At 34.9% G+C, this 15650-nt stretch overlaps 1 protein-coding gene and 1 long non-coding RNA gene across 4 annotated transcripts in view; one reads left to right on the top strand and one right to left on the bottom strand.

Moving 5' to 3' along the window:
• The window catches only part of zfpm2a (zinc finger protein, FOG family member 2a), a 310051-nt gene that overhangs the window by 116256 nt on the left and 178145 nt on the right, over window positions 1-15650 (top strand).
• Window positions 4315-7817, bottom strand: LOC147833479 (uncharacterized). Its single transcript, XR_015512315.1, has 3 exons — window positions 6772-7817; window positions 6261-6562; window positions 4315-5838 (listed from the first exon to the last, which is right to left on the bottom strand). It is a non-coding gene; the product is annotated as an uncharacterized LOC147833479 (long non-coding RNA).

Below are 15650 nucleotides of genomic sequence, written 5' to 3'. Positions count from 1 at the left end.
TACAATCAGATTCATACAGTCATAATTTTTAAAGCATGTGATTGTTGTTCATTGGCAGCACCTGCTGAACAGAAGAATTCAGTACCAGGATCATCATTTGTAAATGACTTGATCGTAGTGAATAAGTCAACGACTCATTCAGAACACATAAAAATATTCCTATTATACTACAATCAGATTCATTCAATCTTTTTTATTAAAAGTATGTGAATGTTTTCCATTGGCAGTACTCACTAAACGAAACAATTAACTACCAGGATCATTGTTTGTAAATGACTTAAGTTGAGTGAATAATTCAACGACTCATTCAGAACACATAAAAATACTCAACATAACCTAATATATTAAAATCAGATTCATCTTTATTTAAAGAAGGAATTTTCAAAGTGTGAGGCGCGCCTCCCCTGGGGGGCGCCAGAGCATGTCAGGGGAGGCGCGGGAAAAAATATTATATGATAAAAAATATAATTATTAAGTTTAATTATTATATGTATTTTTTATTATATTTAAACGTTTTAATTAAACAAAGCTAAAAAAAATAATACGTCAAAAATAAGAAAACCTTTTTTACCCAGAAGGCCATATAGCTGTGAATTCCCTTCTGTTTGGCAAGCCCGCCAATACAAGTATATGCCTGCTAATACAATGGATCGGTTTCTAAGACCCCCCCGATTCAAAGCCTTCAAGTTCAGGGCTTAAACCCAAAAGACGACGATATGATGATCAGTATTTGAGTTTAGGATTTACGTGGACAGGACCAGCTAATGAACCATGATGACCTTTATGTGTGGTTTGTCAAGATATTTTGGCTAATGACAGCATGAGACCCGCTAAACTTCGACTGTTTTGACTGGGATGGACAGTTCTTGGATCTGTTCTAATCATATTGAACCACAATCCTAGTTTTAAAAACGTTACATTAAAATACTTATTACTCTGTATTTCATGCAAATGATGATAAAAGTGAGTTACCAGTCTGACATCTGTCTGTGTCTTTATATATACTGTATGTATATATATATATATATATATATATATATATATATATATATATATATATATATATATATATATATATATATATATATATATGTGTGTGTATGTGTGTGTGTGTGTGTGTGTGTGTGTGTGTGTGTGTGTGTGTGTGTGTGTGTGTGTGTGTGTGTGTGTGCGTGTTTGGGAGGAGGGGGCCGCCAATGGATGAGTTGTGTCAAAAGGGAGGCCCACTGTCTTAGACTTTGAAAAACCCTGATTTAAAGCATGTGATAGTTTTCCGTTCGCAGCATCTACTGACCAAAACAATTCACTAGCAGGAACATCATTGAATGACCTAAGCTGAGTTAATAACTCAACAACTCTTTCAAAATACATAAAAACACTTGTATTATAACCTACTTGAATTAGTTTTATATAAGCATCTTTATTAAAAGTATGTGTTTGTTTTCTAAAGGCAGCACCTACCGAACAAAACAATTCATCACAGGAACATCATTGAATTATCTAAGCTGAGTGAATAAGTCAATGACTCACTCAGAACACATAAAAAGGCCCTACAAACGGATGAACTAATATAAAATAAATGAAAGAATCAGGATGATCATAAATTGGAAAGAAATTGTATATTTAAATCCATGCAAGTTCCTCAGATGTTCTCTTGTATATTTCTGCCAGTCCATCGGCATGTTGTGTGAAGGCAGAAGAGCATCGCTATGATGAACCAACATTCATTCTGAGCTCATAAAGGAAGAGCCCTGTTATCTGACTCTCCGTCTCCTTCATTTTCTCTCGTCACGGGCTTCTGTATATTAGTGGTAATAGCCTGTACAGCTTTTTTGTTAATTATCATGCACGTCTTTGATACGTATCTTGACACGCTCCTCAAGGCAGAAAGAAAGTGCATGTGCAGAAACGGAAAGGCATGGAAGATTTCATGCATAATGAACTTGGGGTTTTGTACTTATCTCTATGTCTAATTTAAAGGAGAAGCCTTTAAGCCTTTAACTCTTTGTTATATTCTAATGTAACTCTTTATGTGTCATATTTAAAGTTTTAAAGCATTATACTATATGTTATTTTATATGTTTTAATACCTATATTTAATGTATGTAAACACATTTTTTTACTTATTAATTTTGAGCTAATGTATTATTAATTAGTTGTAATTGTAATTATAAATTTTTTTATCTTAGTCTTAATTCATATCATATTTTATCTTAGTCTTAAATCAGACAAATATTGATAAAATATATTATTTAATTGTAATCTTAATTATTTATGTATTTCTTAGTGATACTGATGCATATACAACAGTGTGATAATATGTATTTTGTGAAATACTGTAAATATGTATATGTGTGTTTGGATATACGGTCAAGTATTATAATTATATGGTATACCAGTCAAAAGTACAACAACAGTAATATTTAAAGTATATGTGCATTTATTTGGTCCAAACTACAGCAAAACAGTAAAAATGCAGAAAATAGAATTTTAAATAACTAGTTTCTATTTGAATATATTTTAAGATTTAATCTATTGCCATGATTTAATTTAATTTAATTTATTTTTTCTTTATTTTTAATTTAATTTATTTAATTTTACATAATTTTATTTATTTGCTTGTATTTGCTTGTTAGTTTATTTGTAATTTAATAAAAATGTATTTATTTGCTTATTTGTTTATTGTTAATTTAATTTTATTTATTTGCTTATTTGTTTATTTGTTTGTTTATTTAATTTTATTTATTTGCTTATTAGTTAATTTTTTTAATTTAATTTAATTTTATTCTATTTATTTGTTTATTTTTAATTTACTTTAATTTATTTTTATTTTATTTACTTGCTTATATGTTTATTGTTATTTCAATTTGATTTAATTTTATTTTTTTGCTTTTTAAAAATAATTTTATTATTTAAATTAATTTAATTGTATTGTTTTATTTTATTGTATTTATTTGATTGCTTGTTCATTTACTTTTAATTTAATTTATTTTGTTATTTCACTTTTTTATTTATTTGCTTGCTTGTTTATTTTTAATTTAATTTAATTTTATTTATTTACTTATTTATTTTTAATCTAACTTAATTTATTAGCTTATTTGTTTTTAAAAATTTTATTTAATTTAATTTTTATTTTAATTTATTGTATATATTTGCTTGTTTGTTTATTTATTTGGTAATTTAAATTTTTTTTTTTATTTGCTTGTCTGTTTATTAATTTTTATTTTCTTTTATTTTCTTTTATTTTATTTCCAATTTAGAAACCGAGTTAAACATTCTTGCACCAAAAAGAAGTATTAGACGTTTAAATAGTATTTTGTGCTTAATAATTCATGACGATTACAATTAATCTATTTTAATAAAAATTATTTAAACTATCTTTATTTATTTGTTTGTATGTTTGTTGGCATTTCATGTATATATGTGGATGATGAAAGGATGATAAATAGAGAATCTGAATTGTCCAATAAGCATTAAATAACCCTCAGCGTGATCCAATCACCTTGAGGAGTGACACACCTCCTCCTGAACGGCTCTCTGAGCTCAGCAGTGCCTGTCGGACACACTCACTTCTGTCTCTGTGTGCCAACTGGACCCGAGCCACAGGCACGTTCCTCTGAAGAAACCCTCAAGTCAGACAGAACGCAACACCCAACCGCCTCTATCCCAAAGTCAAGAAAGCACATACAGTTCTCTTCTCAGCCCACCTGTACCACTGTCCGCCCTTGACCAAACCCTCTCACCCACACCAAACAATAGCCGCTTCAGCTTTAATGCACATATGTCATGCTAAGTGAATTTGTAGAGCAGATGGTCACGATAGCATGGCAGGTGCCTCGACAAATGTTTGCGTTTGCTGTGCTGCTATTTATATCGCCGCAAAACACAGCGGCACAAATATTTGAAAAGGCCATTGGGTGTTTTTTCAACATGCGTCACAATTATCAACGTGTCTTTTTTTTTTTGTTCTTCCCAGCCCAAAACAAACAGATGGCAGTTATGGGTTCAGTGCAAACCGCCTTAGATTTCTGTGCTGGATCTGAAAACACACAGCGGAAAAGATGGATGAAGGTCTTAAAGGAATAGATCAGGCAAAAAATATTACTATTCTGTCATCATTTACTCATGTCGTTTCAAAGGAGTATCTTCTGTGGAATACAAAAAAAGATGTTTATGCTGCTCTTTTCAGCCTAATGAGACCAAATGAGGCTTTAAAAATGGCAAAAAGCCCCCAAAAATATTGTAAAAGCAGCCCATGTTTTGTTTTTTCTCAAGTATTTTCACAGAAAAATGACTGTTTAGTCTTATTTTGTTGAAAATAATCTGAAACCTTCAAAACAAGAAGCAACGGCTTGTTTCTGGAGGATGTATATTTAATGTGAATGTATTTTTTAAGAGAAGGTTTTAGCTTTATTTTATATATAAAGAAACTATGGGGAAAAGTTTACATAAACATTACATTTCTGTCATTGTTTATTCTCTTTCATATCAAACAAATATGATCTTCTTTTTTTTTTCTTTGAAACATAAAATATGTATTTTGAGTTAGCATAATGGAAGTCAGTAGGATCTGAAAGTTTGTTTATGAAAGTAAAAAAATAAAAGGCACTACTTTTGTGCATGTTCACACTGCATGACTATCTGGGGTAGTGTTCTGCTTAGTTTACACTGCAAGATGGATCTTCCCACTGCTTCAGTTTTATAATAGAAAGAATCGCCGACAGTTCAACTGAAAATTGTTAGGCAGCTTGCTGCAGAGCTTTTTTTTTTTTTTTTTTTTGACTCAACTTAAATTGAATCAAGTGCAGTACTCTACCTGACAAAAGTCTTGTCACCTATCCAACTTTTAGGAACAACAAATAATAACTCATCATTTGGTATTGGAAGTGGCTTATATGAAAGACAAAGGCCTCTAGATTATGCTTATTTAACTAAAATAAAATATGATCGTGCCTTGATTTTTAGTTATTTAATTAGGACAGTAAGCTCTGACTTTGCTTAGACAAAGTCTTGTTACTTAATAGAAAGATGTACAGTATAGAATATAAAGTCATGGTGCAGTGGAGAAAGAATGAATATTGTGTATGACTCCCATGAGCTTGGAGGACTGCATCCATACATCTCTGCAATGACTCATACTTAATAATAATAGTCAACTTAATAATAGTCATCAGGAATGGCAAAGAAAGCGTTCTTGCAGGAGTTCATCAAGATTATTTGGATTCATCTTCAATGCCTCCTCCTTTATCTTACCCCAGACATGCTCAATAATGTTCATGTCTGGTGACTGGGCTGGCCAATCCTGAAGGACATGGACTTTCTTTGCTTTTAGGAACTTTGATGTGGAGGCTGAAGTATGAGAAGGAACCCTCTCCTGTGGTTTGTAATGTAATGGGCAGCACAAATGTCTTGATACCTCAGGCTGTTGATGTTGCTATTCACTCTGCAGATCTCTCGCACGTCCCTGAATGTAACCCCCAAACCATGATTTTTCCAACACTAAACTTGACTGATTTCTGTGAGAATCTTGGGTCCATGCGGGTTCCAATAGGTCTTCTGCAGTATTTGTGATGATTATGATACAGTTCATCACATGATCAATCAGAAAAATCTTACATTCTGCCACTTTTCCAAAATGATCAACTAGAAGTCAAGTTATTATTTGTTGCTCTTACAACTGGGATCAACGACAGTACTTTTGTCAGGTAGTGTACTTGGGTTAAATCAACTCAAAAAAAGCTGTGGAACAAGTTGTCAACTATGTTTTCACAGTGTATTAAATATGGATTTTGCCCAAATAAACTTCTGATTTCTGCTTATCAATTGATAGCTGTAGCACTTAGGTGTTGGAATAAGGAATGTATGATATGCTAATGCAACATAATGTATTAATATGTGCTTTATAAAAAATAATAAACAGCTAAAATGCAAGCTTTAAGAGAGTTGGTCTCTATACTAAACTCATTTAGTCGCAGATTTTGGGAAAAGCAAGGGTGAATAAATAAGATTTTCATTAATAGGTGAACTTACCCTTTTAGAAAAACCATGAAAGGATGTGAAAAGATGACTTTAGTATGTGATGGGATTGATTTCAGATAAAAGAAAATCATTAAATAATCTGATAAAAATGTACTCAACTATTAATAAATAATATTAATTATTAAATTATAAAGAATATTAGAAGATGCAAAAAAATTCAGCTTTTTATAATAATTCTTTACAATTATATAGCGCTTTTCTGGACACTCAAATCGTTTTACACATTGGGGGGACTCTTATATTTAAAATGAGCTGAAACACAATTCTTGGGGATTTTTAGTTTTTTTTGTTTGACAACTTAACTGTTCCATGTACTTAAATGAGTTAAGTTAACTTAAACATGACTAAATTGTTTTGAACCCTGCATTTTTTTTTTACAATGCTGGATAAAGAGACAGGGAATAAACATGTTTATCAGGAAGTCACAGAAGTAGAGGCGGCACAACTGTACAGATAATCACACACATTTTAATCGATACTAAACTGCAGTGGAAATGCAAACCGAAGTGAGTCAAGCTACACTCTCAGAAATAAAGGTGTCACTGGGGTGGTACCTCTTCGAAAGGTACACATTTGCACATAAAAGATCTATAGTAATACCTCAAGGGTACTTATTAGTACCTAAAAAGTATAAAAGTGTTCCTTTTTAAAATTTGTAGGTACTAATATATTCTTTTGAGGTACCAATATGGACCTTTAAGAACAATTGTGTACCTTTTGAAAAGGTACCACCCCAGTGACAGCTTGCTTACCTTTATTTCTGAGAGTGTATGTCGAACCACACACTGCACAAGTTTACCAAGTGAAATGCGATTCTAGATTATCATCCATGTTGATCCTGGAACATTATTTTTGTTTGAAAATGTAATCCATACCTGTAGAGTGGAGCACTGATGACGTTAATTTGTATGCAAAAACCGAGTTAGTATTTTAGCAGTTACGGTTCCCTCGTCCCAAATCAATGGGTTTTTTCAATAGGATTTCAGTTATATTGCTTAAATAAGGTTCGTGGCTAACACAAACTCAAAATACTTTTACGTTTGCTTCTATGACATAAAACACATCAGTTAAATCGGTTATGCTTCTTTAATAAAGACAGTTGCTATCAAGTTTTAAATGGGACTACAGGCGATGTCTGAGACATTATACGTCATCAAGCTGAACTGGTCTGGAGCGCAGCTCGCTTGCGTTGGGCATCTGGATTTGTCTGTTATTTAGGTATTTTCATGAATAGTATTTTGTATGTTTGTAGTATTTTTCTAATTTGGAATTCATATTGTGTGCAGATAATTTCTTTACTTTTAAAGACTGTTGAGACAGATTAATTTGTTGATCATTTATTTTAATTAAACAATATTATGAAGATACTGCTTAACAGTACAGCCTGTCTCTCTCCTGCTCTCAGTAATGCAAATGTGTAAGAGTTACATACATTTTAACGTGAACAATTGATTTTTCGTCCATTTATTTCTTCATTTGAATACATTTAACTCTGTCATAACTGCAGTAATTACACTCCTTAAAATGTGTAGCATATGTGACTGTATGGGCTGCTTTTTACTGTACTTCATGACAAAAAAAGAATACTGAATGTTGCTCTTTGTCAATGATAGAACTTGCAGGCATATAAACCTTTCCCCCATGCCTCATTTCTGTCATCTGTTACTAAGGTAAGCAGGCTGTATGCTTGCGCGCGATACACTTATTTAAACATTTATGCATACAGTTTTAAAACTTTTAAGACAACTGTAAAGCAAAACAATATGTATTTCCCACGTAAAAAAAAAAAAACTATCGAAAAGGCACATTGGTCTATGTTTTTGCGTATTTATTTGTTTATAATATATAGTGTGGATTATAATATAAGAAACCGAGAGGGTAAATCGTTGAAGAGTTGTCTGTAGCAGGGTAGTGCTGACATCACAGGCGGGCACCCCGAAGGCTCTGTAGTCCGTTTATAGCCTAATGTTAGCTTTTCAGTTCTTACTTTTGCATTAGAGATCCAAATATGATAAAAGTTGAATTTTCATGTGAGGATTATCCAGTTAGACAAACCGTGTAAGTGTAATGAACAGTGTTTGAACACAAAGCTTATTATTTGCAATCTTCGAAAAGCCTGTGGGAAAGTCCTATAGGGATTTTATTGAGGTAGCCAGTTTTATGCTAGCAGCCGATTAGCCTACAAGGTAACGTAATAGTTCCTCCACTCTATTTCCTACCCCTAAACCCAATCATAACTGTAAATCATTCCCAAAATCAGAGGGAATTGATAGTTGGATAACAATCATGTAGATTGTTACAAGCCTAACCATAAGCCTAAAATTAACATAAACAGTAAGCGTATCCCTTAATTCTGATTGACTGATTGGAATGTTGTTCCAGTATCAACATATGTTAATCCAGGAACTTGCCCTACTTGGTGAAATCAGGTTGGAGGTCAAGCCATACTATACCACATGTTGGAGAATCAGCTTTCTTAAGTGTTTTTGAAAGTTTAGCATTTCAATATCCTAAAAAACGGTTGTTGTCTAAACGACGCACTAAAATGCATACAAATATAGTGGAAAGCATAAATGTGGCGTAAACATACCTCAGTCTAACCGTCTGTCGTGACATATTTAGCAGTGACCTAGAATCCAGGAATTAAACATTCAAATAGCTGCAACCGAGACTTCATTGTCAGGCTTGTTGACAGCTTTCGAATTACACGCTTTAATGCCTGGCCTTCAAATAAACACCCCACCGTTCCCTACAAAGAAACGTCACGTGCGGGAGAATCATCAGCATCCGAACCACTGACACCTGCTCGTGTCCAGCGACTGACAAAACTTTCTCGTCTTCCTCTCCAGCATTTGTATCTTTTCCCTCTAATTATTCGGCGAAGTCTGTGAAGTCACGGTTGCCGTCCGAGGGGAGGGAGGGGGCCCAGATGCAGATTAGGCTCCTGAAGATGAGGGTCTAAAAGGGATTTAATGGTAGAATGGATTAGAGAAATCCTTGTAACAATGTTAAATAATTATAGTTCCAGCCGAGATCAAAGCAGCATTGATTGAACCCCTCAAGCCTTTAACACGGAGAGGAAAAAGAGAGAGAGAGAGAGTCTTGGAAAGCAAAGATTGGTAAACTCCTGCTCAGGCCGCAGCAATGTGGATTGGCGAGGAAGCGGCGCGGATAAAAAGATGTATCCTTTAGGAGAGCTCTGTCTGGCTTTTGTCACTGGAGCTGGAGATCCATTTGAGAGGTCTGATAACGGCGTAGACGAACTCGTGAGGGAGCGTTGTCAGAGGCGCTCGCGCTGATACCTAAGCGTTTTAAGACGACTTATAGACAGACCGGAATTTAATGTATGCAAAGCACCAAGTTTGAGCGGAGGCTTTCAGTCGGAGTTGTTTATTTCCCATGTAATCAAGAAATTTCGACATGCCTGGCTGCCGCTCATTTTCCGAGCGAGGGTGTCTCGTTCGCTCCTCTCAGCCATCTTACCGCAGGCTTTCTCTGCTAGATAAGTGGTATTGTGCCAAATCAGATTGTCGTGACAATGCGCTACAGTAGAGTTTGGGTACTGAATGAGCTGTAGACGAGGCGGGTCGGAGAATCAGAGCATTTAAATGACCTGTTTGTGTATAAAGAGGGCGCAGTTCTTGTTTAGCGGCTGAAGTAATACTACAAGCGAATGCACGGATAGCCAGTTGGAGGCGGAGCTTTGTTTGTGTTTACTAGATAGGGAGGGACTAAGGTTTGAGTCTTCACCACCATTGAAACGGATGCACAAAGTGGGCAATTCTTGCACTGATCTAATACATACGGAGAGATTAGATATAAGTAGAGTCTTAATATATTCACTGATCTGTGGTGTTAAGAGGTTTAAGAGCAATGGTTTCATGCGTGTTAGCTATGGAATCAATCGGAGAGTGAAATAAAGTAGGATCATGCCGGACTCGTAATTTTAAGATCATCCTGGTTCTATGTTCAGATATCAATATAGACTTCAGTTTTGTTCTGGGAAGTAGTCTGCTTTTGTTTGAATCTCTCACCTGGATTGGCTGAAGTTGTTGTTTAGCGGCTGAGGTAATACTACAAGCGAATGCCTGGTTGTTGGTAGCAGAGCTTTGTTTGTGTTTACTAGTTAGGGAGGAGCTAAGGTTTCATTCTCCATTCACACGGATAAACAAAGTGGCCGATTGTCTCGCTGATCAAATACATATGGAGAGATTAGATATAAGTAGAGTCTTAATATGTTCACTGATTTGTGGTGTTAAGAGGTTTAAAAGCAACGGTTTCATGCTTGTTAGCAATGGAATCAATGAGTCAACTAATGTAAGATAATGACAGACTCGTTATATCAAGATGTTTTTGGTACTGTGTTCAGATATCAGTATAGACCTTTGTTTGTACTGGAAAGTAGTTTGTTTTTGTTTGAGTCTTTCACCTGGATTATCAGTGTTATTACAGAAAAGTACAAATATTGTCACTGGGGTACTGCCTATTCAAAAGGTACGCATCTTATTTACCGCCAAATTGAAGACATATTATTGCATATTAGTATCTAAATAGCAAATGACTAAATTTAAATAAACATGGTAGATTTATTCTGCCCTAGCGATAGCTTTTGTGTCTTGTTTACAGAACAATGATGTAATTTTCATATATATCTATATAAATATTAGAGATTAACCAGGCGTGCGTTTTCCAAACAAAGACATAACTCGTGGTTGAACTTTCATAGTACGACGCAACGTTTGGAAAATGAATGATGTAGTGACGAGTGTTTCCCAAAACTGTGGTGGATTTGTCGCAGATGCATCGTTTGCATTAGTTTTAGCGTAAAACGTCCATAATGACGCTCTAAACAGAGTGGACTAACAACTTCTTTAGAGAAAAAGCCAATAATGTTTAGTGCAAATTATGTTGTTTTACATGCACATGCATTTAAAAAATATTTAAGCATTGGTTAAAACATCCACTCGTTTTCCATTTTAAATGAAATATATGTAAAAGGCACATATAGGGTCTGTTTTTCTTTTACAAATATTATTGAGTATATTTAATATTCTATTCTAAAACTAAATCACTTAGCTAACACATATTCTAATCTCATATATACATCATATAAATTGTTGAGGGTTGGAATTTACAATAGGTCATTTATTAAGAAATAAAAATATATATTTTTTTATTTAATAATAATAACAACAACAACAACAATAATAATAATAATAATAATAATTATTATTATTATTATTATTATGTATAATTTCGTTTATTTTTATTTTTAAAAAAATTAAGTCTGCTTTTTCAATTTGACACATTAAACCACTGCAGAAATGTTTTAACCAACAGGCCCATGTCATATACAGTACAGATACTTAATAAACAACCTACCATAAACTAAAACCCTTACAGTATGCTATATATTTGTTTTCACAAGCTTTGGGGATGAATATTATTATTATTATTATTATTATTATTATTATTATTATTATTATTATTATTATTATTATTATTATCCTTCTTATTATCATTATTATTTTTATTATTATTATTATTATTATTATTATTATTATTATTATTATTATTATTAAGAAGTATTAATGGAACTCATAAATTATTGTGTGCATGAATGTGTGTGTGTGTGTGTGTGTTTGTGTGTGTGTGTGTGCATTGCAGTATTCAATTATGCAATTTTTGTTTGGCATATTAATCATCTTTTCAACAAACAAGTCAGTGTTAATTAAAGCAAAGCATGGATAAAGATGTGTGACTGGATCATCACTCTGTTTATCACTGCTCACAGAGCCAGAGTCAAATAAATTCAGCCCGTGAGAAGAATCTCAATGCCTGGCCTCCTTTCCATATCGTCTTCGTCAATCTGTGCGTGTGTGTGTGTATGTGTGTGTGTGTGTGTGGTGCGTGGAGAGAGAATGAGGAGTTGAGGAATGAGTGTGTTGTCATGGTAGCTCATTTTTTTATGACAGTTCTTGACTGGAGATGGATTGATTTGTGATTTGAGCCGCCTGATTGCGAGATCTTCTCAATGAGTTAAGCATTGAGGAAAGCTGTACTGCTTACAGGTTTAAACAAGTTCTCACCCCCCCCCCCCCCCCCCCTTACATTTATAGTCACCAGTGGTGTAAAGTAACAAACTGCAAATACTCAAACCACTGTAATCGAGCAGTTTTGCTCAGGAGTTGTAATTTACTAATTAGTTTTCAAAATGTGTACTTCTACTTTCCCTTGAGTACATGTTTAGTGCAGTATCGGTACTTTTACTCCACTACTTTCTTTCAATCTGCAGCCACTACTTTATTTTTTCCTGTTTATGGGGATTAGAAAAATCAGACCTGTGATTCCTGTCCAATCAAATTGCACATAGAAGGTAAATCACATCATAACCATCCACCTCAAGACATGGGCGATATAATTGCTGACTGTTGAAAGTGTCCTAGATGTCTAAAATCTTTACATGCATTGACTTAGAGACTGTTTAGATGCATGTCACTGATGAGAAGATGACAGATGTTTACTGTATGATGACGGAAATGACCTTAAACACCCAGCAGGCACAAGCCATCAACATGACGTCAGATTAGCATTGTAGCTGAATATCATTGGGACGTTGCATTTTGTCTAAAAATGAAAATCGGGTTTACAGCAGAACCCAACGTCAGGCCGACGTCAATGTCCAACGTCCAACCTGAAATCAGTCAAATATCAACGTCTAATGATGTTCCAGCTTGACATGGTGTGGACGTTACAACTATGGCATCATGTTAGATTTTGGTTGCCATGCCTGACAAATAAATGTCAGGATTTGATGTCAATATGACGTTGATTTAAGATGTTGGCTTGACGTTGGATTTTGGTCATTTTCCAACACAACCTAAAATCAACCAAATATCAACGTCTAATGATGTTACAGCTTGACATTGTGTGGATGTTACCACTATGAAGTCTATCAGATGTTGGATTTTGGTTGCTATACCTGATGAATAAATGTCAGCATTTGATGTCAATGTGACGTTGGTTTAAGATGTTGGCTTGGGGTTGGATTTTGGTCACTTTCTAACACAACCTAAAATCAACCAAATATCAATGTCATTTGTCGTCATTATTGGACATCAAAATAACGTTGTCCTTAGACGCTGGCTAGACATTGAATTTTGGTCACCTGACATCACAACCTAAATCTAACCTAATATTAACGTCTTATGTCGTTGTGTGCCTGCTGGGCAATAACTAAATGCTCTACAGAATGTTACGTTTACACACCCATCCACAAATTAGATGTAAATGCATCAACTTTTAACAGCATACTCCTCACTACTCATGAGTACTTTTTAAATGTCTACTTTTTACTCATACTTTGAGAAATATTTACAACAGATACTTTTACTCTACTTGCACTACATTTTTAGACAAATAATGGTACTTCTACTTGAGTATGATTTTTCAGTACTCTTTCCACCACTGATAGTCACACTGCAACTTTGCACAAAGCTGAGCAACAGATGCACAAGTTATTTAATGCTGGGTTATTTAATTCAGTAAATTAACCCAGAAGTAAATGTTTTTATCATATTATAGCCATATGACTTATCAGAATATTAGGAGTGATGGAGGGATGGATAGAATGATGGATGGATGGATGAATGGATGGATGGATAGATAGATAGATAGATAGATAGATAGATAGATAGATAGATAGATAGATAGATAGATAGATAGATAGATAGATAGATGATAGATAGATAGATAGATAGATAGATAGATAGATAGATAGATAGATAGATAGATAGATAGATAGATAGATAGATAGATAGATAGATAGATAGATAGATAGATAGATAGATAGATAGTTAGATAGATAGATTTATTCGTATCTTAGTAATCTTTTCTAACTGTTTACATTGTTTATGTAATTACTGAAATAGTAAAGAGTGGTTGCATTTTTGAAATGGAAATTCTAAAAAGGTGATTGGTTTTTGATCAGGGTAAAACATGGGCTTTGAAACAACTCTAAACTGACTAAAATGTATTATTATCTATATATATATATTTATACAACAGTTCTGTCTGGTTCTCGAATCTGACTGGCTGATAGCCGTGAGATATTAAAGCAATATCAGCACTCTTTACCCTTGTGTATCACTCCGCCTACACTAGGACTGAAGAGAGACTTAATAAGCCTAAGCCTAGACCTAAATCCTATTGAACATCTCTGGAGAGATCTGAAAATGGCTGTACACCGTCGCTTCCCATCCTACCTGATAGAGCTTGAGAGGTACTGCAAAGAGGAAGGGGCAAAAATTCCCAAAGACAGGTGTGGCAAGCCTGTGGCATCATATTCAAAAAGATTGAGGCTGTAATTGAGGCCAAGTGTGCATCAACAAAGTATTGACCAATGGCTGTAAATACTTATCTACATGTGATTTTTCAGGTTTTTAATTTGTAATAAATTTGCTACAACTCCAAAAACTCTTTTTTTCACATTGTCATTATGGGATATTGTGTGTAGAACTTTGAGGAAATAAATGAGTTAAATCCATTTTGGAATAAAGCCTGGTTTATACTTCTGCGTCAAGTGACCGGCGTTACCCATGGCGCATGCAACGCGCGTAGCTGTGCATTTATACTTCTGCGTGCTGTCTCTGTTTTTCTGCATTAACACTTCCGAAACACTAGTTGGCAGTGAGGTGTAAATGTTCCTCTGTGTCGAGTTTCTTCGCTGCTGTGTTGCTTTTCCTGAACACTTCCTGAATGTACAAGCGGCTCAAACTCGCTCATTTTGAGGCAAGAACCGGCGGACGTGCAACAACTTTAACTATGAGGTAAACACAAAACAAAACTTTCCATCCGGAGCTTCTTCACGGGACTCCACACTTGTAAACAATCGCTCTATCAGGCTTGCACCATTCACGCGGCTCTCGGTCCCGCCCAGACTCGTCAGCGATACCAAGCCGACCAATCACAGAGCTTGCGCTACGCGTCGATATGATGTGTAGTTACATTTTTTGAGAGGTGCACGTCAGTGACGCCGACGGCCACGGCGAAGGGCTATGCGTCAGCGCCGTAGCATACGCCCGCGTTTGACGCAGAAGTATAAACCAGCCTTAAAGCTGTAACAAAAAAAAAATGGGAAAAAGTAAAGTGCTATGAATACTTTCTGGATGAACTTTAACTCAAATAATATTACTTATTTTTAAGTAATGCATTATATTACTTAATACTTTGGAAAAGTAATATTATTATGTAACGTGCATTACTTATATCGCATTACCCTCAACACTGTCAATCACACAAGTCCACAGGCTCCTGCACCGGCTGAGCAGCTGCCATTGACATCAATAAACATGCTAACAGACAGACTCCTGCCTTCAGACAGACTGACAGACAGAGCCGTACTGGGACTGCAGCACCGGCAACACTGGTTCAACCGTGTGTGTGTGTGTGTGTGTGTGGGCCGGCAGCTCTCGTCCTCTCTGACTTTATCAGCTCACACACTTGTGGGCGAGACGAGGGCGAGTCTCACCCTCTATACCTTAAACACAAGATCTCTGTGGTTTGAAGCACTCGGCTGCTCCTCTTTCCTCCAGCGCCGCTCTCCGCCAATC

This window comes from Danio rerio, chromosome 16 (genome assembly GCF_052040795.2).
Source record: "Danio rerio strain M-AB ecotype USA chromosome 16, GRCz13ab, whole genome shotgun sequence".
Taxonomy (NCBI): Eukaryota; Metazoa; Chordata; class Actinopteri; order Cypriniformes; family Danionidae; genus Danio; species Danio rerio.
The sequence above is the reverse complement of the archived record's forward strand: the minus strand, read 5'-3'. Positions and strand labels throughout refer to the sequence as shown.